Here is a 24,004-nt window from a genome sequence, read left to right as displayed (position 1 = left end):
CGCATATTTAGAGATGTAAATGTGTAGTCCAAATGGGAAGATTGCTTGGCAGAATGAAAAGTTGCGACCGGTGGGTCATCTTCGGTGTAACGCCCATTCAAGGCTCTTAAATTAAGGTGTTCTAATTGTCGAAGTAGATTTTTTAAACAATTTGTAGGTTTATTAATTTTTGCTGAGCCCTGTCTTGGCACTCCCCATGCAGTGCTAAGTTCTTGATTAAGATCATCATCTGGATCCAAACTGATGAGAAACATGTTAAAGTCACCTGTCAAGACGAGTAAATCAGAATCCTCATCGTTCATTATTTTTCCCACGGCTTTTATCAGTTCGTTGGCAGCTTGTCGTTTCTGTTGGGGGTGGATGTAAGTATTGATTATTATAACATCTTGAAGTTGGTTATTTAACCGGAGTGAGATCTTTGCCACCTGTATTACACTTGGAGGTGCTATTTGAGATTCTATTGTCGTAATCCTTCCTATTGTTGCTATTGAGGCAAAAATCATTAGACCTGAGTAGCTTACTCGGTCATGGATTTTTCTTTGCAATGCGGCACATGTATTGTGCATTTCCAAAGGTGAAAATCAAAACAGCAAGTATCAAACAGCAAAGAAAACAAAGATCGGATGGGATGAATTAACTACCCCTACCCCCACTGGGATTGGGGCAACTTAAAAAGTCGCTCTTTACCTTGCCTCGTTGTGAATTAATGCATTTACTCATTGATTGTGTAAACCATGGTATCACCTCTCACATGCATAGATGTGATGTCGCTTTATAGCTTAGCGCTCTATCCACCACAGCTATACATGTACGGGATCTTAATAGAAGAGTCAAGGGTGGAAGTTACCCTTGGATGTTTATAAATGTTGCACATTTAAGAAAGCAAATTCAATCAAGCAAACGAAAAGAGTCATTTGAAAACAACTTCTTGTTTTGAAAAATAAATTACTCTTGCTGAGCAGACCTCCTCTGCTCGCCTCTACTTGAACTTTTGAAGACTAGTAGTGTCGCCGTATCCATGCCTGAGAGCGTGGCCACCTGCCGCACATTAACTGAAAATACCAGACGACGTCCAGTGAGAGTCAGTCTGCCCTGACGAACATCCGCCTCCCCGTGGGAGGCACTGCACCCTGAGGACTAGGCACGCGCGCTCCATCCGCAGCCACGCGCTCTGTGTTGGTGGAGGCGCGCACTCACATACGCGGCGCGCGCCCGGGAGACTGGCAGGGGAGCGTGCAGTGCCGGACCCGACACAGACAAGCCGCTGGGGCGCGCAAAGATCAGCGCACTCCCCCAAGCACTGAGACAGCAGCTGTCACCGCCGCCGCGGCCAGGAGCTTTAAGAAGAAGCGGCGGGCGAGCCCTGGGGCATCCATCCTTCCGCAGAGCGTCGAAGCAGGAGAGCACGGCATCTCCAGAGCAAGAAGGCTGCCAACATCCACTCGACACAGTGAGTACAGTGCTTTCGGCGAATGCCGGCTGTCGGCGTTTCTCTGCCGGAGATTGTGCACCGGCCGCTGTTGCGGTCCCCGTCCCCCTTGTGGGCATTTTCTCATTCCGAGATAGCATCCCTGAGAAAGACGCATCCTCTCTGCGGCAGCCGGGCAGAGGTGTGTGAGGGGAGCGGGTAGGTGGGTGATCTCCATCCCTGGTGCTGAGAGGTAGCTCCCAGCTCATATGCCTCTTATTCGTGCACCTATCTGCCTTATCTGCGGGAGTAGCATCACCCCTGGCTTTGTACGCTCTCTTCCGGAGAGTAATATGGAATCTCTCGTCACCCTCGACCGTATGTTCTTGCACTTAAGCAGCATGCCTACGTTGCCGGGAGTGCCCCTGTTATTTGCCTGGTGGTATTCCCTGAGTCTAGTTTAGCATAGTATTACGGGGCTGCAAGGGCGGACCTGCGTGCAATAAAACAACCTGGGCTCCCGGCGAGGCGGTGGTCAATGCAAATGCATTCACAACCCAGAGGGAGGTGTTAATGACATTTATCCCTGTGCATGTGTGTGTAGATCTGTTTCACACTTTGCACATCGATCCGACGCGTTCCAGTAATTTCCCAGCACAATAATTGATCCAAAATGTGCAGGCGCTGCTGGAATGGAGAGCCCCTGGAGTGCCAAACCTGAATTTACAGATACTGCTGTTTGGCCACAGGCCATCGAACGGCTTTCTAACTTGATTGGACGTGGTGTAAGGTGGGGTAATCCGATAGAGTGCATATTGTGTGGTTGCACACTGGCTCTGGAAACCTGAAGCCATGTGAAGGGCGGCTTATGGTGCCAGGCGAGGTGTTCGTTCTTGAGATGAAATGTGTGTATGTGTTAAGCGTACAGGTGAAGGAAGCATTTGTTCAATTTTTCTGAGACTGTCCTAATTAGTGGCTCTTTACATCTGGTCAAACACACACCTATGTTGGAGATAAAACTATTATCACTTCAGAAGCACATGGGATCTATCCACTTTACAGCGTAAACAATGTAATTTAGCACTCTTTGTCAAGGGGGGTTGTAATACTTACTACGGAGAGCAGGAATATATTGATACTTCAATGTCATGGACAAAATATTGAGCCCCAAGATATCGAAAACAAATAAGTTCATATAGCGGAAGTATACATTTACTATTCCTACCAATAAATCTAAGTACCACGACAAAATATATCATCAAGGTACATATGTGAGGTAGGTTTAGGAATTCTGAACATAGTTACCTTTTTGATATTTTGGGTCACAATATTTTCCCCCTATATTAAGTTCCCACAATATTTCCTATTTGATCTTCAGGATCCACACTGTCATCAGACACGGAAGGTTCCAGTCCTGGGATTCCCTTTTATAAATCACCACTTTCAGGTGTGTTATAGTCCAATAGCATCCGCTGAAATCGACCAAGACCGCCACTCCCATAGGTTGTTTAAGGAACACATAGAGTTGAAGAGTCTCTCTGCTGCATAGTCAACATCTGGTAACCTTACAGGAATATTGCATATATAACAAACATTCCAGTTATACAACCTCCTCAGTGGACACGTGTTCCATCATTGTAGGCTGCTTTAAAGTGGTTCCAGGTCCCTGCTGTCCCGATACACTTCCGATATACCTGCCAGGCAGAGGTATGCTAGAGTTATGGTGCCAACATATGTTCCCGTTTTATATGTTCCAGCAATGTTTGTGTCCCACTCAAGAGAAGGATGTTGTAATGCTAAATGTCATGCTCCAGTTTTGACAGTATATTGTATATGGGTCTGTACCCTTTGAAGTTTTGAATGTGCACTATTAGCAGCAGTGTTTAAAATCGTCATACTTTTTAACATATGCAAATATCCAGGTCATGGGTAAAGTGGTTGATCCTAGGTCCTTTCATTTGACCAAGTGGGCAAACAGATTAAAAGGTGTTGCTGTCATTTTACAACAACGTAAAATACAGATTTTTTCATATTCCCAGTGGTAGGAATGCAGCGCCCAATGCTGCTCTGTGATTTGGATTCCTGCCGGGCTCATCGTTGAGGAAATGTTTTCCTCTGCACCTGCATAAAATATGAGAGCGACCGCGATCCCTTTCCCACACAAAATGCAAACCTACACCCCCTATTGTATGTGTATATCAGTGTGCATTCTGTGTGAGGAAGTATTACACAATATTTGTGCTTTACCAGAAAGAATGATGCGAGTGTTGTGTGTCAGCTTTCCTGTGTGCATGCTGACTTGTAAAAGTGCCTAGAGGCTAATTGATTTGTAATGTAAACACACAGGATCGGTCGTTGCCATTGCAGGTACACTTGCAGATAGGATTGCTTCAGTCACGTGAGAACTGAGACAAGCCGCAGTCAATCGAGCGGGACCCCAACCTCACTTCACGCCTATGAGGAAGTCTGGCACAAAAGTCATTCACAAAAATGGAGACTGATCTATTTCCAGTGCTGCATTTAAACTGTGAGCACAGATTGTAAATGAAGACGGCCTGTTAATGCGCATATGGTTTCTAATCATCTTGATTGAATGAAGCTCAACTGGTGAATGAGAAATAATACCCACAAAAAGTAAATATAGCGGATGCTGGCTAGAAAAGCATCTTTGTAATACCTTGTAGTCGATAGTACATACATGTTCTACACTGTAGGGTCAACCCTAGATATATATTATGATTTAAAAAAAACAGCAGACAACAGTATAAATGTTTTTCAAACACTATTGACTGTGTCAGAAAGTATTAATGATAAACGAGCCAGAAACTGTTTCCTACAGTATAATAAAATGACTTTGTGTAATGTTCGCCCAAATGTTATTATTTATTCCCATCCCCAAAGGGATCATATCAATCTTAATATCTAGATCTATTTATTAGGCTCTTAAATGCACCATTCATAGAGTGCATTCAAATAGGGGTCTACAAATCTTTATGTAACATGAAGAGCAAAGTCAGCCGCATGTGCAACCAGACAAGCTATAGCGTCTTCTTCTGCTTGCATCAAGGCAGTACATTTGAGGTCTGCACTGACCAAGAATGAGCCGTAAACACCTGCGGGATACGTACGGCAATGACAGTGTTCGTACTTGCAGTGCCTACCGACATGGGGCGGCCCTGTATCCTTGCAACAAACTAGCACATTGTGCTTGTATTCTTAGCACAGAATATATTTTGTCATAGGAGAGTTAAAATGCATACATAAATGCTCAGCGTGCAGATTCCGTTCCCATATGACCCAGACCTTACCTGTCAGGCTAGCTGTCTTCATTTATGCAGTCATTTCAGGATCTGCTCCCCCGTAATGTGCAGGCTGCACAAAGGCCAGGAGCCAGGATGTGTCTTTTTGACAGGTCATTATCCCCCCTCCCCCACTCCCTCTCACACACTGCAGCATCCTCTGTTGCCTAGAGACCAAAAGCAACTTTCATTTGCACACTGATTAACCATGGCATTAGTCAATATCTGCTTTTTTACTGGATCACATATAGCGACACAGTGAATCCGGGGTTCATTGGTTTTATCCATATGGCCTCTTTGTTGAATGATCGTGTTAATTAGAACTAGAACGTAAGCTGTCCTTCTGTTAGTCCACTGTACTGGAATGTGCTGAGTATTTCCGCTGTAGATAATCGCCACCTACATTAGTTCCAATTGTAATTGACTCTTAATTTAAGTGAGTGATACATTCTTCTTAACAGGTGTATTCTTTTTCTCCTTACTTTTTGATGCTAGCAGTGCATTTTGATCATATTCCTGTAACAACAGCCATATCATTCCTCTGCTCTGCTTAACGATTTGACTGATCCCATACACATAAAAAAGCCAACCTATTTCAAAACTTCCAAATCCTAAATCCTTTTGGAAAGGAGTGTTTCCCCTTATTGATGCTTTCTTTGAGTCCCACAGCACTCTATATCCCTCACATGCAGGCACTTATCGTGCGTGAGGAATGTTGTGGTTGCCCATTTTAATGATCTGAGATGGGCGATGAATGACAGTGACGTCAAGCCCTCATCTAGTTGGATGTATTGGTGGTCTTTAACACTTTCGACCGTGATAATATTTGCTCCCATCTCCAGGAATTTGGACTACAAGGTAAGTTCTAAAATGAATCCTGCTCTTTATGGCATCTCTAGCCCAGGTGGTCTTCCTTAACCTTTACTGTGCGAAACTATCACACTTTTTTTTTCTTTTTTTGGAGAGAATTCTCTGTGAATCCAAAACTGGGAAATCCTGTAAGACATCTTGACGTGGAAATGTCTAACTATGCCAATGCCACTCACTGGGTGTTCAGACAGACCCAGAAATTGATAAGTCTGTATTGAGAGTTACTATGTGTCTTTCCCCGATCAATAACTGACATGCTTCCAATTCTGTGTAGATCAATCCACAAAAAGTGGAAATTCTGCAGGTGGTATCCCACAGTGAAGCTCAGCCTGCAGATTGATGCACATCGGTACTGGGAGAGCCCACAAAATGCACAATGTGTTAAAGAATCTGCCTGTCTGACCTCTTTGGTGCTAAGCTCTCCATAGGTCTTCAGGTGGCAGCCACTTCGAAGATGTTTTTTTTCCAACTGCAGCCCTTGAAACAGTTTTTTCACCTTGTTTTTTCCCACATGGTAACCGCAATTGCGCCGGTCCTTTTTCACTTGAGCTACACCAGAGTCGTTCATCCTGGTCTTCCTAAGAATCTAATATGCAGTTTGCAAAGATTGCAGAATGATAGTGCAGGTTTTTCTTGGGTTAGAGGTGATAAGGCCAGTGGCGTAACAAAACTTGAGGAGGCCCCCCTGCAAAGTACATGCAGGGGCCCCCCATGATCTGGGCCCAGTCCGAAGCTCTCTGGCTAGAGGCCTGCCAGTACCGGAGGGATCCCGCACCACGGGGGCTGTGGGGGCTTTTGTTATGCCACTGGATAAGGCCCTGTCTCTCTAATACTGAGATCTCTTTCTGTGTGCCAGTGACTCTGGCACTCTGCCTAGCCTAAAGGCAAATTTATGTCAGAGGCAATACCTTCTTATGCAATATATACCATATTATACTTCCACCATAACTCTAAGGTTGACATCATCATCCCTTCTTACAGTTACTGTTACAAAAAATAAATAGGGCATCTAACTCTTCTGGTTAAAGGGCAAGACTCTGGAATATATTCTCTCTGAACCTGAGAAACATAAGATTCAACTGACTTTTTAGACTAAATGATAACCGATATGTAGTCTAGCCTTTCTGTATATTTACATTCATGTCTCAGTGCCAGGAGACTTAGGGGGACTCCTGTGCTCTACAAAACAGCATAAAATAACATAGCATTGGTAGATTCCAGTAACATACCCATATGCATAAACTCTCGCTTGGGCACCAACTACCTACCATCCAAAGAGCACTTGGAGCTGATAAACAAACCAATGTTCACATACAGCTACACACAATGCCACTTAGTATGTCAAATAAGACAGAACATCTCTGACTCACCCAAGACTCAGGTGTCATCTTATTTATTAAACGTTACAGAGCTGTATGGCATACATAGATATGTTTGGGTGACATATTATGGCATTCCAGTGCATCCTATACCAATGGAGAAGTTAATGCCCTACTCCCACCCCAAATCCACAAATCATCCTATGGCCTTTTCAGACACCAATTTAATTTATGATGCTTGATGTGCTTCATGCCTGATTTTACTGCTTCCACCTTTTTCTGAATTTCAATTCTTTTGATATCTTTCCACAGTGCAAAGGCTCAGTTTATTCTGAGGTACTCTGCTGTCTAATCAGGAAGGATAGATAAATGTTTTAAGCAGCTGTGTCAACTGAAAAATGGCTTATGGTTTCCTACCACAGGTATGTTAGGATGATGACAGCTAAGCTCTCTGGTGAATAACTTGTTTATCACTTGGGTACAAGGGCCTTCAGTACCATTACACTGCTCATTAGATGCCAATTTTTTTGTATTTGGGTCTTGCCTCTCCAAGTGTCCAGTGGTCAAAATTCAAATCTTGCTTAGGAGCAGAGGAGATTTGGAATTCACATTCAATATGACAAACACGTATATTACTCAGTAAAGATCAATGTTGTAATGAAAGGTCTCAGATCTCCCCTGGACCAAGGCACTTTCCCAGGGAGAGAATATCAGTTCCAAACGTATGGAATATAACATATACACAGCACTTCCTAAGGTGGGCAAACTTTCAACACTGCCAAAAGGCAAGGCAAGAAAACATTATCACATGAGTCTCCTCTAGACAAAGGTAACACACACAACACTTCTCTAGAGCGAGATATACTTTGCACATCACTTGCCAGGAGTAGAAAAACTTCCTATAACAAAATTACCTGCTAGAAGGGAATTCACCCATCCTTCTACAACAGAATACTTGGCCAAGAAGAGTCCACACCTCCTGCTACAAGGACAAGACGAATTGGCATATCTGGGATATATTTATTAGTAAATAGCACCACACGGTAAGCCAAATGCACCTAACATAGCAGACTCTAACATATCAATAGTATGATTGAAACACAATCAAGGCAAACATATATGTAGAAATATATATATGTATGGATGTAAGAATCAGAAAATAAGAAGGAAAGGAGAGAATCAGAAAAGAATCAAGAGACAGTTAGTAGCAGAGACACCTCACCTACTGCTTCATCATTTCACCACACTTCGCCCAAGGGGAGTCCATTGCTTGAACCGGGTGAAAGCTCAGAGGTGGCACCAGCCCCCAATCTTCCGTGACAACACGTCTGCTCCTCGGCGTGAACTTCCACCAGGCCTGTGTAGGCTCCCCTTTTTAATACAAATTCAAACACAACAAAGCTTCTAGCAAGCCTCGCCCCCTCGTTCTCATGAGAGCCCATACCAGCCTGCTCCAAGGCCACTGCATCGGTTGATCAGGCCTGTGGTATAACTCCGAGACAGACCATGTACATTCCTCTGATAAGAACCAGTTCTCTCTAGTCAGTAAAGTGCGAAAAACAGGAGAAGAGCAAAACATGCCCTCTCCACCTCTGCAGCTTCGTGCAGGCACAGAAACTGGCTTCAGTCATGAAAATGGAGTTAGTTAAGCCATGCACACAGAAAGGCCCAAAGCAAGATGCAATTGAAAAGCAAGATGACATGAGAACATGTCAAAGGCAAAAGTCAGCACTGCCATAAAGCAAGGTAAAGTCAGAAAACAGAATGACATTAGACCACATCAAAGCCAATAGGTCAAAGTCATAATTCACCTAACCCAAATAACATTATACACTTAATCCCTCAGTATCCAACATTGAGCACATGTGTGCACCATCACCCACAACACTGCACCTCGACATCCCACACCTTCTATTCTTGGCAAGACTATTCTACTAAAAGACAGCAAGATTACAGGACAAAAGAGAGGCAGGCATATGCAAAACCATCCTACATTAAGGCTAGGCTAACATAACACACTAAAGTCGGTACAAAATGGTGGTGGTTGAGGGTCATCATAGGGTGTCAGACCACAAAAGTGGCTTGCTCACTACATTGCACCCCATGACCCTCGATCATCACCATTCACATATACCAAAAACAAAATCTCTTAACTAAAGGCACAACTACGAGTGAAGCAACTACAACAAGGAATCATTGCAAAGCAAATAGCAACTGTATATAAAAACAAAACTATCATTGAAGCACTGCATGTCAAAAACACAACTGACTATGTTTACAAAACTACATCACATATCTGAAAAACATAGCAAAGGATATGATATTCACTATAGAGCAAGCAAAGACTGCATTACCTAAATACATGTAAAAGCAATAACTCAGGTGCATCTAGAAATAGCACACAAATATCTGGATATATGTTGAATGGATACACAAAATAAATGAGTCAAGCTTTTGAATGCTGCTAATGTCTCTAATGGTTAAACTGGAAACTCTACTGCCAAACTCATACATTGTAGCAACAGCAACAGGTGTTTCTCTTCAGTCTCTAACTCAGAAAATATCTACTCTAATTTTAGTGTCTCTATTATTTCATCCCTAAAAAAAAAAACTAGTCCTTCTGTGTGAAAAAACACACAGCCTTCTCCCATCGCATCTGAACTTCACGTTGATAAACAGTTCACAGTTCTGGCAAAGCACATCCTGTAGTTCCCTCTTCTTCACTTTTACACAAGCAGTTCCCTGTGTGAAAGACACACAACCCTCATGCATGTAAAGTCAATCTCACGTAAAGGAAACAGTTCCAACCGCAGCACACTCTGCTGATCCCTCCTCTCTTGGAAAGAAGCAGTCCATCTGTGTAGGTCACACCTCTCCTGCATCTATCTTCATCTGTATCTCCTTGACAAAGGAGGACCCCATCCAGTCCGGTCAGCCACAGGAGGACCCCATCCTGTTCGGTCAGCCACAGGACATCAGCCTCCATCAGCCACATGACATCAGCCGCCATCGTCTGGTCTGGCGATCACTCCAGGCTTGGGGGGGGGTAGTGGAGGGGGGGGTGGGGGAGAAGAGGAGGGAAGCCCACTCACACAGGGGAAGGGAGTCCCACTCACACGGGGGGACTGGGCGAATCTGAAAAAGAAACAAGCATCACTCTTGCAAAAAACATTTTTCAAAAGCACACTTTTTCCGTCTTGCATTTCTGAAAGTACAATATCTTCATTTCTGTCTACATAGCTCTCCTCTATCTCTGGGGAATTGTCGAAGAATTCTACCCACGCTTTAGCCTCTGAATTCTTGGTAAAATCTCTCTTTTTCTTTACACAGCAAGAAGGGCTGGGGCAGTCTCCTTCACTCACTGCACCCCTCACAGGCATTGCCCCGCCTTCACAAAATCTCTGCAGACACTAACTGGCCCCTTGCCAAACATAACAAGCAGAGACTTCTCTGCTCCTTGCACTGGCCCCTCCTTGCCATCTTATCACACCAAGGTCATGGCAAGCCATCAATAAACTCTCTCCTGTCTGCCCTGTTCCTCTCAACCCCTCCCTCTTCTTTTGCAGAGGGGAGGAGGGAAAACTGCTCCTATTTGCAAGCCTCATGAACATCTATCTCCAAGAAGCTGTCTCTGTCTACTGGGGGGAGGAGCTGGGATGACCCCTCCCTCAGGAATTCCTCCTCAGTCTTCACAGAAAGCCTGAACTCTTCTCAGCGTTGCTGGATGATCTCACTGCAAGCCTCCCAAACATCTATCTCAAAGACGCAAGAACTTCACCATCACTAAAATAAAGATTGTGTTTTTCATTTCTCCTCCTGCACCAGATTTTTTCGTGCTACCCACTCTCAGAACAACTCTTTTCATGTCTGAGAGGAAAAACAGCTTTAACCTCTCCTGACCTCCAGCAAGACTTCACATTCTTTAATCTGAAAATGCTCCACCATTCTGTCTAACTAATTCAAGCAAATTCTTAACTGTCATTAGTCTACCACCTCATGAAAAAAAAAAAAACGAAACTGCTCTTGACATTCAGGGGCTATTGGTATCAAAAAGAAAAAAGCATTGGCAATATCAAAGGTCACATACCAAGTCCCATGCTACTTCTGTAACAATATCTGGGACAGTATCAGTCAAAGAAGGTGTATGTTTGTCCAATTCGCAATAATCAACTGTCATGTGCCAAGAATTATCACATTTGCGCACCAGCTACACAAAATCATTTTAAGCATTAATGATTGGGGGTCACCAAACCTACCTCTATCAAGTCCTGCGCAAACTGCTTTTCTGTCTATATAGGCCATTTAATAACCATTGCAATCTCCCATAGGCAAATCACATTTTCTCTAACTCTGTTCTGTCCAGTATCTTTTGGTGCGCAAAAGCACAGAATCATCTGCATTTGTCCAGCATCTGAATTTAAAAGTGACCTCTTCTTTCCCTGCACTCCCCTGAAACTAAAAAGGGCACATTGCTCTTGAATTAACTCACAAAATACACTTTCATATTTCTGAATGAAACATATCAGAATTATTGTACACAATCTGCTGTTGTTCACATTCAAAATCATATTGTTGCATTTCTCTTTTGAAGCAAAATGTATCATTCACTGTCATGTCTAATTTATGTCCGCAACCGGTGATCGTTAAGTCTAAAACACTGGTCTGTTTATCTCCCTGTACATTACTTTCTGGCTGAAAAATCTCTTCGGAAGAATTAATTAAACCTGTCTGAGTAGCTTGTAGTCTGACTGGGTTCTCTGTCACATTTTTCACATTTGAATCATCCTGGTTATCAGACACGTTTAATTCTGTCTTCAAAGATATATTTTCAAATTGGGCATCAACTAACTGTTTCTTCAGCTCACTGCATTCTTTTTGCAAACGCTCAAATGGTTGATGCATATCAAACAACAACACATTCAGAATAACACCGCTGTCTCTGTCTAAAATATCATTAATCTCCTGCTGAACACATTTTATATGCATTTCTTAATAAAGACTTGAAAGGGATCCAGCCTTTTCTGCCTAACGTAGCAAGCTATTTATAAGCACTTTTTACAAAACACACCTAAACACACACACACCAATTCACACTCAACCCAGCACAATTAGCTCACTCATGAGCCAGCACATCTTATGGGCTACCCCCATGCAAATAAATCAATTGATATCTAAGAGTCTGCTTTCAATTTCTAAAAAACATATTTCTTCCCCTTTTAAATCAACGTTCACATCCTGCAACCGACTACGCCAAAATGTAATGAAAGGTCTCAGATCTCCCCTGGACGAAGGCACTTTTCCAGGGAGAGAATATCAGTTCTAAACTTATGGAATATAACATATACACGGCACTTCCTAAGGTGGGCAAACTTTCAACACTCCCCCAACGGCAAGGCAAGAAAACATTATCACATGAGTCTCCTCTAGACCAAGGTAACATACACAACACTTCTCTAGAGCGAGATATACTTTGCACATCACTTGCCAGGAGTAGAACAACTTCCTATAACACAATTACCTGCTAGAAGGGAATTCACCCATCCTTCTACAACAGAATACTTGGCCAAGAAGAGTCCACACCTCCTGCTACAAGGAAAAGACGAATTGGTATATCTGGGATATATTTATTAGTAAATAGCACCACACGGTAAGCCAAATGTACCTATCATAGCAGACTCTAACATATCAATAGTATGATTGAAACACAATCAAGGCAAACATATATGTAGAAATATATATATGTATGGATGTAAGAATCAGAAAATAAGAAGGAAAGGAGAGAATCAGTAAAGAATCAAGAGACAGTTAGTAGCAGAGACACCTCACCTTCTGCTTCATCATTTCACTCCACTTCGCTCAAGGGGAGTCCATTGCTTGAACCGGGTGAAAGCTCAGAGGTGAAACCAGCCCCCACTCTTCCGTGACAACGCGTCTGCTCCACGGCGTGAACGTCCACCAGGCCAGTGTAGGCTCCCCTTTTTAATACAAATTCAAACACAACAAAGCTTCTAGCAAGCCTCGCCCCCTCGTTCTCATGAGAGCCCGTACCAGCCTGCTCCAAGGCCACTGCATCGGTTGATCAGGCCTTTGCTATGGCTCCGAGACAGACCATGTACATTCCTCTGATAAGAACCAGTTCTCTCTAGTCAGTAAAGTGCGAAAAACAGGAGAAGAGCAAAACATGCCCTCCCCACCTCTGCAGCTTCGTGCAGGCACAGAAACTGGCTTCAGTCATGAAAATGGAGTTAGTTAAGCCATGCACACAGAAAGGCCCAAAGCAAGATGCAATTGAAAAGCAAGATGACATGAGAACATGTCAAAGGCAAAAGTCAGCACTGCCATAAAGCAAGGTAAAGTCAGAAAACAGAATTACATTAGACCACGTCAAAGCCAATAGGTTACAGTCATAATTCACCTAACCCAAATAACATTATACACTTAATCCCTCAGTATCCAACATTGAGCACATGTGTGCACCATCACCCACAACACTGCACCTCGACATCCCACACCTTCTATTCTTGGCAAGACTATTCTACTAAAAGACAGCAAGATTACAGGACAAAAGAGAGGCAGGCATATGCAAAACCATCCTACATTAAGGCTAGGCTAACATAACACACTAAAGTCGGTACAAAATGGTGGTGGTTGAGGGTCATCATAGGGTGTCAGACCACAAAAGTGGCTTGTTCACTACAAATGTCCAGTCAGAACTTTATCTTAGGGGGGGATACCAGAAATACTGAGCAAAATAAAACAGGAGCCCCATTCCATAGAGGAATGAATACAACAATTTCAACTTTAGTATACCCTACCCTTATCCATACCCTAACATACAGATGCACCCTTGGAAAGAAGAAGTGGCACACTAAGTATAGCTTGAGTTCATAAATGGGCAGTACATTACATCAAAGGAAGGGTTTCTTCAGACCACATTCGTTGATACCACTTGTTCCCAGGCTCATGTTCTCTCTTTTAAACTACAGTGTGGGAATCCATGGCAACATGTTAAGAGGACAGTGCAGGCTCTCCAGTAGTACTTCTGTGTCCCTTGCATATCCTTGGTTCACACATCATGAAGGTGATACTTGAGGTCCTCACGCTTAGTCCAGAATAGCTGGACTGCAGATACTCTTGTTTCCTGTACAGACTGTCTTTTCAAGTCATTCATCATGCCAGTCAGAAATATCTGCAGTTTAGGTCTTTGTCTCTTGGTCAGAGCTTCTCCTTTCAATACCTCATAGACTCAACTTCCAACTCTGTTGAACAGCTTTAGTCGGTCTTTCTGGCTCTGTGCTTACTCTGAGCCTTGAGGGTAGGCGCAACAACCTGCAGCCTGGTATTGTTTCAAGACAGGTGTCAGAACCCCTTTCAGAGGGCAAGTAGGGGCTACTGGACCTACCTGTGGTGCTTGAGACATTTACCTCTGATATCCTGGGGCCCGATCTACTATGGATTCTGAGCAACTGGCCCAAGTGCCCCTTCTGCATTTGACTCTCAGTGGTAGCCTTGGACAAGCAGTCAAAGTCTTCCTCTTGGGGGGGAGGGGAGGAGCAGGGGTTATAGAGACAGGTGAGTGAACACGACTCATACCTCAAAGCGAAGTGCAGATAGTACTATCAATTAATCAATGTCCAGTCAAATACTTACTCTTATAAGAAAAGTAATTATTTTATTTCTAACTCTACACATTCAAAGCAATAACCCCATTTGTAAGCAATGGAGCAGGTAAGGGGCTCTAGCGTTTGGTAGGCAAAATCCCTGCCCTGCCCTCTTCCTTGTAATATTATTGGAATCTGTTAGAAATGGGATCTCTGGTTGGCTAAGGCTTGTGCCAAAGCCAGGCAGAGACCACCACTCTAAGTCAGGGCTGGGGAGTTATACGCCAAAGATAACCCCTGCTCACCCCCTTGGTAGCTTGGAACGAGCAGTCAGGCTTATCCCTGAGGCAATGTGTAAAGCGTTAGCGCGCGCACACAGCAACAACACCCTAGGCCCACCACAAAAGAAACTCCACACAAGGTTATATATAAAAAATAGCCTTTGTATTATAATAAACACATTAGATGATAATCACATAATTGACACGGTGCCAACTGGCACTGGGCAGAATGTTACAGGGGACTATTTACACAAGACAAGGCCACATGGACCACTGTCAGAATTAGCACAAATCACCAATTGTAAATGTAGAACATATACCAACAGTAACACCAATTATAACTGTAGAGCACAACCAGTAACTACTGGCGCAATAATGACCTCAGCATTATCACAATAGAATCAGGTATAAAACCTATCCTGTATACATCACAGGGGCATAAACACATTATGCAATCTCTCACAAGTCTAACGCATTAGACCCTACCTCCTAAGTATAATTACACTAGGGGCGTACATCACACAGGGAAGTATAATCGCCCTAACATAAACCTAAACAGTTAAAACAACCTCCTATGCAGAAATCATATCTAGAGGTATAAAACACAGGGTGTGCAAAACATACTACACACTGTACATTTCCTAACACCCAAAGCATTACTCACAGGGTGCGCACAACATACTGCACACGGTACATTTCCTAACACCCAAAGCATTAACCCAGGGTGCGCAAAACATACTACACATGGTACATTTCCCAACACCCAAAGCATTAACACAGGGTGCGCAAATCATACTACACACGGTACATTTCCTAACACCCAAAGCATTAAAACACAATAGTACTTCAATCATATTAGGGTCCAGGTTGCACCAGAACCTAAACGTAGCAGCTGCCCACTACTTGCTGGGCAGCTGGGGACAAGAACAGGGCCTAAACGCTGCAGCTGGCACTAAGTGCTGCGCAGCTGTGGAATTCAAATATGAGGAAACCAATGTGCCCCACGTTGAAGCCATCTTGCTCAGAAAACAAACATGTCCCCATGGAGCGCACGGGCTCCTGAAATCAAGATGCGCCAACACAGAAAAAGAAGTCAAGATGCGGCAACACAGAAAAAGAACTTGCCCCAAAGCACTATGGAACGCACTGGCGTTTTACATAAAGGAAATATGCAATTGTGGGAGCCATGGAGGCTCTAAAAATAACATGCCCCCAAACGTTGGAGCTGACCCCTGCAAAGTGGGGCAGCAGGAGAGGAATGCCCAACAGGGGCGGCGCGGGACCTTGGGACCCCCCCACTTGGGGGGGGGCCTTTAAAACAAGTATTGCCACGTTGGAGCGGCCTGCTGCACAACCGGGGCCGCTCTGACCGGGTGCCTCTGCCAGGCACCATCCACTGCGAGCCCCACTCACCTGGGCTCTTCGTTGGTGCCGGCAGCAGTCCTCTCTCGGCGGTGGCAGCGGGCGGGGCTCTCTTGCTCCTGAGAGCCCCGCTGGTGATCCGCTGCACCGCTCCTCACCCAGGCCATGCTTCACCCGGTACCCCGTCTCGGGACCGTGACTTTGGATGTGAAGCCCACGAGGCTCCGGGCTGATTCCTCTTCCGGGACTCCCCCTAGCTCATGGGGGCCCCGCAACTCTCACGCCGCTTCCGTCCCAGCCGCAGGCCCCGCCCATGTCACAGGCGGACTTGCCTGACTTCCGGGCGGCCGCGGCTGGGCAGCGGCGGCAATTTTGACTCTGGCAAGGATGAGGTGTAGGCTCCCTCCGTTGAAAACGATATAAAGCGGGGTGGGCACCCGCTAGGGCGGACAACGCGGGGTGGGCACCCGCATCCATCCATCAAGTAAAACGAAGACGCAGGGTGGGCACCTGCGCACCGAAAGCTAAAAATAAGCGGGGTGGGCTCCTGCGATTAAAATACAACAATAGGCGGCCATGCGGGGTGGGCACCCGCAAAAGGACACGATGCAGGGGAATCCCTACGCTGGGGATTCCCTCCAAGGAGATCGCAGCCCAGCGCTGCCAGGAGGAAACACAGCACCCGGCAGAGAGTGAAACAAAGCGCTCACCAGGCGCTAGGAGAATGCAAAAGTCCAGGAGTAAACAGAACAAGTCCTTTAGGAAGCGAGGGGCAATGACAGTCTCTCAACCATCCTCAGGCCAGGCAGGAGGGTCCAAAAGAAGTCCTCCAGCATCCAGGGCATCCAGGGGCTGGGCAGGGCCCAGGGAGGCAAGCCTTCCCCTGGGCCCCAGCAGCAGCACGCCCCTGGTAGATTCAAGTCAGAACACAAGAACAAGAACATTTTCATGGGGTCACAGCCCCTCTTTTATACACAAAATCCTTTGTCTCCAAAGGTGCAGGGAAGGGGCGAACCAGATGCAACTGGTTCCTGAGCACTTTGTTTTGCCCAGCTCCTCTCCCTATTCATAGGACAGGCCAGGGACATTAGACGCACCACAGGGGTTTGTGGTACCGGACAACGGCGGACACAAAGACCGCACTACCTTATGTAGTTCCCTTGGTATTACTTGGTCATCAGAAATAGAAAGAGCGTGCACAAAAACAAACTCCAGCACTTGCCGTTGAAGAGTGCTAACTGCTATGCAGACAACTGAAGGAACAGGTTGGTGGAGTGGTGCACCGCTTATTGAAACGTCAATGACAGTTAAAGAGTCAGATAAGCCTTCGTAGGTGATAAGTCCCTTTTATTTTCAAAGACAAAGATTAGCCAGCCAACGCGTTTCGTTCATGAAATGAACTTCTTCAGGGCAAGTATAGGCGCTCTTGTCATATTACAATCGAAAGAACCTAAGTATAGGTGGACACAGTACAGCGCGTGGGCCACCTTGATAAGGGCCTGGGTGCGCTGTGTGCTGTGAGCCGGGATCCGAAGGACTCGTTCCTTCACGGATCAGATTTTCTAATCTTTGTCTTTGAAAATAAAAGGGACTTATCACCTACGAAGGCTTATCTGACTCTTTAACTGTCATTGACGTTTCAATAAGCGGTGCACCACTCCACCAACCTGTTGCACCACAGGGGTTGGAGCCAGCATTGTGTAGGGAAAGCCCAGCCCTATTCAGGTCCCAGGTGTTCTCCTCCCTGCCATCAACATGCGGATCTCTCCATTCACCACCGGGGCAGACCCATCCTGACTCCTGGAGCCAGGCACGCCAGCCAATCACAAGCCAGACAGTCACTTCACATTTATTACACAGACATGCCAGCTTCTAGAAGTGGCTCTTCTACACTAGACACAGAAACGCCGCACACATCATCGCGCAGCATTCAATCTCACGAGTTCGCACATACCAAACTCGACCCTGCACTCCTCTCACATCAGGACTTAACACGGTCACTCATATCCCCCATGCATTCCTATGGGAGGGGAGGTCAGTCTCACTAAAACATACACAGAGCGCACGCACTTTCCACTGGGACACAGTGTAAAAGCACCTAGAGGCCTAAAACCACTAGTACAACATAGGAAAAAGGCTAGGATAAATGCAAAAAGTTCTAGGGGTGAACTTGCCAGAAGGGCCAAGTCCAACAGGATCATTCCCCATTCACTAGGCCAGTGTACTTCACTGCCAATCTCTTCGGCAGAACCATTTGACGGTCACCATTTTGGAACAGGAAGAGATATAAGGAGTACCTTGGTGTGACCATGCGTTAATTATTGTTAAAACGCCAGTAATCTTGATTACATTGCACTTCAGTTTGGGGGGGATTGTTTTAATTTTTTGAAGGGAAATAAGATATTCTTTCTTTCTTTTAACCTATAACTGGGAGACTAATCGCGTCGCTCTGAAAAACAATGTTTTAGAATGCTTTTATCTAAAACATTGTGTAAAATATTGCTGTGCTTGCACTTTTTCATACTTCACTGCCAATGTCTTTGGCAAAACCGCTTAACGGTCGCTATTTTGGCCGCAAAGTGAGCGGTCTAGTCGTTCTGTCCCTAGAACAGGAAGGTATTTAAAGAGCATCATGGCGCGATTGAGCTGATGGCAAGCCAAAAGCAAGCCCATCTGCTCCTGTCAGGGTCCCGGAAGTGGCCAGCCAGGCTGCCAGATTCGAGCCAGCTACACTTGAAAATGGAACAAGACTGGTTTACTCTGGTATGAAACTTCGCGACCTGAGGTCAACTACTTCCTATTCTAGTACCAAGAAGCAACCTCATGATGAGATGTGGTGGTGGTCTCCTTTTCGAATGCGAATCTTAAGGAGGGATGGTCAGCCACCAGTGTGCTTACATGTGGACTCATTAATGCTCGTTCACTTGTAAAGCATGCACCTGAATTGAATCTCCTGTTAGAATCCAAGGGTGTGGGATATCCTTTTTATAACCAAAACTTTGGATTCCCCAGGAGTCAGGGTTTGATCTAGGATTTGCTTGCCTGACTGGCTATAAAGCCCTGCACACAATCTATGATTAACTAAAGAGTTGGCTGGTAGCGATCATCTTTAGGGAAAAATGGAGTGTGGAATTATTACAAGTAGAGATACCCCCAGGGATTGAATTGCTCGGTTTTTCTTTAAAGGAAAAAGGTGGGGTTGCTCTGTCAGGACTGCTCTGCTACAGACCTCCAGCATCTTTGTTTGGGGTATCTCGATCTCTCTAAAACACCATTTCTTTACTTGGCAATGACACTTCCAATGTCCTGGTCTTAGGCAAATTTAACATCTGGGCAGAAGATACTCTGCAGTACCATACCAATGACTTTTTGAGGTCCTGTGAAACCTGTGGCTTACAGCAACAGGTGAGAGGCCCTGCACATCAAATGGGACACACACTCGTCCTAAGATTTGCACCGTCCAGTATGGTGATGGTAGATGATTTATTCCCAGTGAGCTGGTCGGAAAATTTTGTTAGTAATTTTAGAAAGTGCAGAGGAGATCTTGGTATAAATTTGAAAAACTGGATGGTCAGACATTATTTGATACCACACTCTGCTACCTTGAAACAGATACAATAGCAGTTAATTACTATCGGCTAGAGAAGGAAGTCAATTGTTGGCACTCTTGGTAAATAATCCCTTTAAAACCAATTCAAGCGAAAGCCAAACCTTCAGTGCCTTGGTTTATTGATGTCTTGAAGAAGTTAAAACTAGAAGTTAGATCACAAGAATGGCAATGGCACAGATTTTATCTAGAGCAAGATAAAACACTTCTGAAAATGGCGCTTCATGATTATAGAAAAGAGATTAAAAAGGCGTAGAAAATCTATTTTACTAAAACTATTACAGAAGCAGTCAATAAGTCTAAAAAGGTATTTGACATCGGTGAGGACCTTGCCTCTCCAGACTGCTTAAAACTGAAGGTGGAACCTTCACAAGATCTTTGTGATAGTCTTTCCCTAGTTTTCCATAATAAAATCAGTCTGGTTATTGACGATATAAAAAAAGCTGATTATGTGGAGCTAAAGAGGAATCATGTGAACAGAGATCAACTCTCGAGCTGAACTCTTGGCTCGAATAGAGATATCTTTCTGTGGAAGGAGATACATGGGGTTTTGGAAAAGGTAAAATTGCTGGATGAGGAAGTATTTTAAAGACTAGCTTTATCAATATCTTCTGTGCTCCCCGTTGGATCCTATCCTTCCAAGAATCTGGAAAGATAGAGCATTTGAACTTTTTCCAACATTACAAAAAATCTGTGATCATTCTTTAACAACAGGAATTGTACTATCCACGTGGTAGAAAGCCATGGTGGCACCATTGTTAAAGAAACCTAGGCCTGATATCAAGGCCCTCTATACCTGTCGTCTAATTTCTTTGCTCCCCTACCCTACTAAGATCCTTGAAAAATATGTCAATAAAATACTGGCTAGCTACTTAGAGCAAAATGAACTATTAGAGCCAGGGTAAATGGGTTTTAGACCAGCCCATGGCACGGAGGCAGCCCTGGTAATAGCTACAAACGAGCTAAGAATGATGGTTGACAGTGGTCAGGTAACAGTCTTGGTTCTGCTGGACATATCAGCTGCCTTTGACTCGGTCAGCCATCAAATTCTACTTACCAGACTCCAGGGGATAGGGATAGCTGGTGTCCTTCTTGACTGGATTGAATCCTACCTTACTGGAAGATTTCAGGCAATATCCCTTCCCCTATATGTGTTTGAATTTAAAGCAATTCTTCCTGGTGTTCCTCAGGGGTCAACTTTGAGCCCCATCCGGTTTTACATTTATCTTCTGCCATGTCTGACAATGATCAAATCTTTTGGGGTGTCATTTGTAAACCACGTTAATGACACCCAACTAATAGTGTCCATTGACAACAAGGATGCAGCTCAGTTTGAAAAATGTAATTCCTGCCTAGTAGAGCTGGCCCAATGGCTCAGCACGAACAGTCTCAAATTTAATTGCAGTAAAACTGAATTTCTGTGCTTCTCCTCTGGTAAAATACAGTATCCACTGCTGTGTTATTTGCGAAATTGGTTCACAATTTAGAAGTGCTGATTGATGACCGACTCTCTATGGAGGCGCATGTTAACAGAACAGTGTCTACATGTCAGGGGCTGTTTAGGAATTTGGGGAAAATTGTTCCCTTGTTTCCTCAGCCTGCCAGGAAACTGGTGGCACAAGGTACAATCTTGAGCAGGTTAGACTGCTGCAATACCCTTTTGATGGGAGTACCAGACTACCTGTTCAAAAGACTTCAAAGGCTACAAGTGCTTGCTGCCAAATTAGCCTTGAATAAAACCAGGTTCGACTCGGCGACTGAAACCCTGAAAGAAATTCACTGGTTACCGATTAGGCGGAGATGTATTTTTAAGACCATGTGCGTCATTCACAAAGCTCTCAATGGAGGCGTTAATATGCCCCCATGTCTCTAAAGATCGTCTAAATGAAATCAGATTAGGTCCTCAGCGAATATTGGGGAAAATAAGATTCTGTAAAGGCAGGGCACAGGGGGAGAAGCTAGACATGCCACTTTTGGTGTATGCAAGGAATGTACTTGGTCAAGCGACGGGTAATAAAAACTGGAGCAGTTCCATGAATTACTTTGCAAGTAATGGAGAGAAACAAACTGTAAATTCTGTTTAATAGGTAAGCAGAGCTACTTCTGTAGTAGTGTACGAGCTTTTGCAAATTTGGGAGCATTCAGTACCTGCCTTGCTGCCGCATTTTGAACCATTTAAAGTCTGTTAAGGAGTGTGGTAGATAAGCCAAAGTAGAGTGACTTGGTGTGATCTGTTTTGAAGCCAGTCGTTGCTACAACTAAAAATTTCCTTCCATTCTTTATTAAAGAGAATAAAGTAGTTTCCAAAGGTTTTGAGATATCAAAAATGAAAGGAAACTACAGAAGAGACCTGGTTGGATAGAGACACCTCACCTCAAGGCACAGATGATGGAGTTTTATGTCCCTCCAAACTAGTCTGCTGCCACCAACCACCAGCCTACCCATTCCCTGATTGATGAGGGACCCGATGAGCGGAAGCAGCCACCCTCCTCTATGAGAGTGAGGCTACACTTCCGGTGAGTGAACTCTCAGTCCATCAGTGTTTAGCTTAGCAACCACATAAGCCCCTGCGGAGGCGGCTCCTTGCCTCCAAAGCTGCATCTGTTCCATTGGCCGATATCTCTTCTCTGCCTTGTGTGGTCTGCACTGTGGCCCGAGTGCTGATCTGTAGCAACGCAGCTGTGCCTGTGCTCCAATGTCGTTTATTGTCAGCAGTGGCAATCATTCTAATGAAACAGAGGTACTAGTTTGCATATAAGCAATGCTTTAAATAAAAAGTGCAGGTACTCACTCTTTAGAGCACCCGTTTGCTCCTGCGCAACGCTTAATTTGAGGCTGTGGCTGCCGATGGGGCCACCTGCACCTAGTTTTTGAGACTAGCACTTATTTTTCCTGATCGGACATTTACCAATAACAAGAAAGAGAAGCACACACAAAGGGGAAAGAAGTGTAAGTGAAAGATGGAAAACCCCTCACAACGAGAGAAAGCTGGAGCCTGCATTAGCGAGGTAATGAGGAAGGGAGTGAGTGGTAGTGGACTAAGGAGGCTTGCGATGGATTGAAGTGAAGTAGTAAAGAATCCAGACGAATGAAGGTAAATTGTGAAAAGAAGTTTATTGATGTACTCCACCCATCACACGGAGCATCCCTTTCAGTCGAGACCCAAACGGTAACTGACTCGTACCGTTTGAGTCTCTGATAACGGACGCCTCATGCGTGAGCCCTCATATTCAAGCACATACAAGTAAGCATCTTACAACAATCAGATGCGCGAGAACCGCATCATGTGAATGATGCATCGCGCGCCTGTCGCGCGATGCATGACCCTTCACATAATGCCGTACCGAGCGCAAGTAACCACCACATCACCTTCCCCCTTATAAAAAATGAACAGAAGTAAAACATACAAATACATTTTTTTTTTTAATATCTAACAAATGAACGAAATCTTGCTGGTGCTCTAATCGTACGCCCTCGAGAAGAGCGAGGATAAACCCTCGAAGAATTCTGGTGAACAGTAAGAGGAGCACAGGGTGCAGAAGATGAAGAGGAATTAATAACCCTACCAGAAGGTTCTAACCAGTGACTCCAATGAAGGTCCTCCTCATCCCTCCCACACCTGTCCTGCATTATCCCACCTTCGTCGCCAAATGAAGTAGTGAAGAATCCAGACGAATGGAGGTAAATTGTGAAAAGAAGTTTATTGATGAACTCCACCCATCACACGGAGCATCCCTTTCAGTCGAGACCCAAACGGTAACTGACTCGTACTGTTCGAGTCTCTGACAACGGACGCCTCATGCGTGAGCCCTCATATTCAAGAACATACAAGTAAGCATCTTACAACAATCGGATGCGCGAGAACCGCATCATGTGAATGATGCATCGCACGCCTGTCGCGCGATGCATGACCCTTCACATAATGCCGTACTGAGCGCAAGTAACCACCACATGAAGGCTTGGCAGCCGAGGCATTCGACTCACTGAGATTTAATAGCGCCGGCCGCAGGGCTTCAAAGCACAGCTTCGGGCAACAGCACACACTCTGTTACGAATTAAGTCCTGCTACTGCAACGTTCCGTACTCTCCCATCAAATGCTTTGCAGCAGTGCTGTAAACGGGAGGTACTGGCTCTCCCTTTCAAATGTAAAAAAAAGTGCAGGTACTCAGTACCGGACAGTACCTGCCCATTAAAAGCTCCGCACATAAGGTTAGCCAAATAAAAATGTTTTTTTTTTGTATTTCATGGATAACAAC

The 24,004-nt window shown here is 44.7% G+C and overlaps 1 protein-coding gene across 12 annotated transcripts in view; it reads left to right on the top strand.

Moving 5' to 3' along the window:
- Window positions 1–1,213: 1,213 nt before the first annotated feature.
- The window catches only part of NRCAM (neuronal cell adhesion molecule), a 971,555-nt gene continuing 948,764 nt past the window's right edge, over window positions 1,214–24,004 (top strand). For all 12 annotated transcript variants that reach the window (XM_085653084.1, XM_085653089.1, XM_085653092.1 and 9 more), the window contains exon 1: window positions 1,214–1,450. The gene's annotated coding sequence lies outside the window, so the exon portion shown is untranslated. The remainder of the gene's footprint in view (window positions 1,451–24,004) is intronic.

The sequence above is a fragment of the Triturus cristatus genome, chromosome 4_1, assembly GCF_964204655.1.
Source record: "Triturus cristatus chromosome 4_1, aTriCri1.1, whole genome shotgun sequence".
Classification (NCBI taxonomy): Eukaryota; Metazoa; Chordata; class Amphibia; order Caudata; family Salamandridae; genus Triturus; species Triturus cristatus.
The sequence above is the reverse complement of the archived record's forward strand: the minus strand, read 5'-3'. Positions and strand labels throughout refer to the sequence as shown.